Source organism: Mustelus asterias, unplaced genomic scaffold, assembly GCF_964213995.1.
Source record: "Mustelus asterias unplaced genomic scaffold, sMusAst1.hap1.1 HAP1_SCAFFOLD_218, whole genome shotgun sequence".
NCBI lineage: Eukaryota > Metazoa > Chordata > Chondrichthyes > Carcharhiniformes > Triakidae > Mustelus > Mustelus asterias.
The window spans coordinates 542,212-545,808 of NW_027590203.1; the positions used below are offsets into that span (position 1 = coordinate 542,212).

At 47.7% G+C, this 3,597-nt stretch overlaps 1 non-coding gene across 1 annotated transcript; it reads left to right on the plus strand.

Moving 5' to 3' along the window:
- Positions 1-2,539: 2,539 nt before the first annotated feature.
- Positions 2,540-2,612, plus strand: trnar-ccu (transfer RNA arginine (anticodon CCU)). The gene has a single exon. It is a non-coding gene; the product is annotated as a tRNA-Arg (tRNA).
- Positions 2,613-3,597: the final 985 nt, after the last annotated feature.

The window sequence follows — 3,597 nt, forward strand, 5'->3', positions numbered from 1 at the left end:
CCATTCCCTCCTCTTCCCTCCTGTCCCTCTCATTCCCTCCTCTTCCCTCCTGTCCCTCCCATTCCCTCCTCCCCCCTCCTGTCCCTCCCATTCCCTCCTCCCCCTCCTGTTCCTCCCATTCCCTCCTCTTCCCTCCTGTCCCTCCCATTCCCTCCTCTTCCCTCCTGTCCCTCCTACGTTAAGCCTTATTCAGCATCACTTTCCACAATTACAATGCCTCTCAAGGACTGCAAATAGAACAGACAAGAAACCATCTAAATAAAGCTTGCTGCAGAACTCAGCGCCATCTGCTCATCCACTCTCTAAACCATTCTCACCTGTCGCGGGTCATATGTTTTTTCTTGTCCCTTCAGCTTGTTTTATTTTAAGTTTAAAGTTTATTTATTTGTGTCACAAGTAAGGCTTACATTAACACTGCAATGAAGTGACTGTGAAAATCCCCTAGTCACCACACTCCGGCGCCTGTTCGGGTACACTGAGGGAGAATTTAGCATCTAACCAGCGCGTCTTTCGGACTGTGGGGGGAAACCGGAGCACCCGGAGGAAACCCACGCAGACATGGGGAGAACGTGCAGACTCCGCACAGACAGTGACCCAAGCCAGGTCCCTGGCACTGTGAGGCAGCAGTGCTAACCACTGTGCCACCATGTCACCCTCCATGAATCCATGACCAGATGCTCACAGGAGGTGTCACTACTACCATGTAACCATGATGTGGAGATGTCGGCGTTGGACTGGGGTGGGCACAGTGAGCACTCACCTGATGAAGGGGCAACGCTCCGAAAGCTTATGGTATTTGCTACCAAATAAACCTGTTGGACTTTAACCTGGTGTTGTGAGACTTCTTACCGTGTAACCATCACAGCTTCCCAATAGGCTCACGCCACGGCTGTGGAATCTCTGGACTCTACGTTGATGTAGCTCAGACAAATGGGTGGGATTAGAGCTTCCAACGCATAACAAATCTCCCCCAGTTTCCCCACCCACAGGCCTGCAGGACTGAGGTCCCACTACCCTAGGGGAAGGAGGTTGGCGTAATGGACGAGGCAGGTGAAACCTCTTTCAGGATGTCGACACATGTCATTCATGGCCACTTGCTCAACCGATACTTGAGATGGAAAGCTGAAATAGCTCAGTTGGGAAGGCTGAAGGTCTGAAGGCCCCTGGTTCAATCCTGGATTTCGGCATCAGCCCACATGCTGGGGTGGCACAGTGGTTAGCACCGCTGCCTCACAGCGCCAGGGACCCGGGTTCGATTCCCGGCTTGGGTCACTGTCTGTGTGGAGTCTGCACCTTCTCCCCGTGTCTGCGTGGGTTTCCTCCGGGTGCTCCGGTTTCCTCCCACAGTCCGAAGACATGCTGGTTAGGGTGCATTGGCCATGCTAAATTCTCCCTCAGTGTACCCGAACTGGCACCGGAGTGTGGCGACTAGGGCATTTTCACAGTAACTTCATTGCAGTGTTAATGTAAGCCTTACTTGTGACACTAATAAAAAATAAACTTAAAATGTTATCTGAACTCCAGGCTGTCTCTGCAGCAGAATTGGAACAGCAAGATCCTCGCCGAGAGATTGTCAGCCTCAGAAATCTAAAGAGAACACACAGCGACATCTCTCCTCAAAACCACTGGGCCGGCACTTTTGTAGAAGTCGGACGCAAAAGGTGATCGCGAAGGGTTAACACTTGGATGTTTCAATAACTGGGACGGGTCAGTTACGAGGGGACACAAAGTGAGGAGTGGGAGGTTTAGGGGGGATTTGAGGAAAAACATTTTTACTCAGAGGGTGGTGAGGGTCTGGAATGCGCTGCCTGGGAGGGTGGTGGAGGCGGGATGCTTCCTTTAAAAAGTACCTGGATGAGCACTTGGCACCTCATAACATTCAGGGCTATGGGCCAAGTGTTGGTAAGTGGGATGAGGTGGGCAGGTCAGGGCATTTCATGCGTCGGTGCAGACTCGATGGGCCGAAGGACCTCTTCTGCACTGTAGGATTCTCTGATTCTGTGAATTGGCTTTTGATGATTTGAATTCTGGAGCACTTAACATTATAACTTGCATGAAATAGTAATATAACAAGAATAGTTTCCCTGCTCTCGCACCTATGTTGGGTTGTCTCAGTCTCTGACTGAGACTACCCAATGTCTATTTACAATGTTTTGTTAAATCAGACGTAAGACACACATTTGAGTGCCTGAGTATTATGACTGCATCCTCACAAAATCTAATGACCTGAAATCATTGCTAATTGCCTTTTTTTAATAGCAGGAATTTTACACTGCACTTTGTTTAAATGCTACATTGCATTTGTTTTTGAGAAGAGCAGGGTGTGAATCATATGGAACAAGTGACAAATGGAAGTTGTACCTCAGTAATTAGTGCTAAGCAATTTATGGTGACTTATTTTAAAGAGACAGGCCCAGATTTTCGGCACGCTGCAGAGGCTGGTGGATGAGCCTGGAAATCCTAAGGCCCACCACCAAGCGTTTTCGCAGGGGCAGGACTGGAGTTAGGCTTGCCTGGCTCAAGGAGACAGCTGACTGTAGCCCCAGTGGCCTAATGGATAAGGCACTGGCCTCCTAAGCCAGGGATTGTGGGTTCAAGTCCCACCTGGGGTGGTGTATGTTTGGGGCAGCACAGTGGTCAGCACTGCTACCTCCCAGTGCCAGGGACCTGGGTTCAATTCCCGTTTTGGGTCACTGTCTGTGTGGAGCTTGCACGTTCTCCCTGTGTCTGCGTGGGTTTCCTCTGGTTTCCTCCCACAGTCTGAAAGACGTGCTGGTTAGGTGCATTCGCCATGCTAAATTCTCCAACAGTGTACGCCGGAGAGAGGTGACTAGGGGGATTTTCACAGTAACTTCATTGCCATGTTAATGTAAGCCTTACTTGTGACTAATAAATAAACTTTACTTTAATTTTTACTGTTTAAATTATCAGCTGCCTCCACTGAAGTGGGACTTTGATAGGCCAGGAGTGTGGAACTTGATCTGTGCAGATTAGACCAGGTAAGAGATGGTTTGAACTTGATGGATTTATTTGGATAGCAGGTTACCCTTGAGGAGTAAGGTAGCCCTTAGTATATGGACACCTTCAGGAGAGGTAAGGCATTTTTTAGGATGTGGTACGGCACTCATTAGAATTGTTAAAAATATCCATGGTTGTGCATAAAAAGTGCACAAACCCATTGGAACTGTCAAACTGTCAAAGAACTGTCAAAGCTGTCAAAAAACTTTCAAAATTCATTGTCACCATCAACACTCATTGGAATTTTCAAAGCTGTCAATGCATTTAACCCTGTCGGGCTTTAATTTTTAAAAATGTGCTGAATATTTCATTCTGTTTATTGATATAAGCCTCTTTGTTATCTTTATTGGGCTTGTGCTGCAATGAATGGTCTTACAAACTAACAATATTCCAGCGTGTGCAGTTTGATTGATATCTCCAAATGTTTTCCTTTTAATTAATTTGTGGGACCTGGGCATCACTGGTTTTCCAGCAGTTGTTACCCATTCCGAGTTGCCTGGGGAAGGTGAGAACCAACCACCTTTCTGTGGGTTTTGAATCACATAAAGTGAAGGTTCATCAATTAGTGTCACAAGTAGG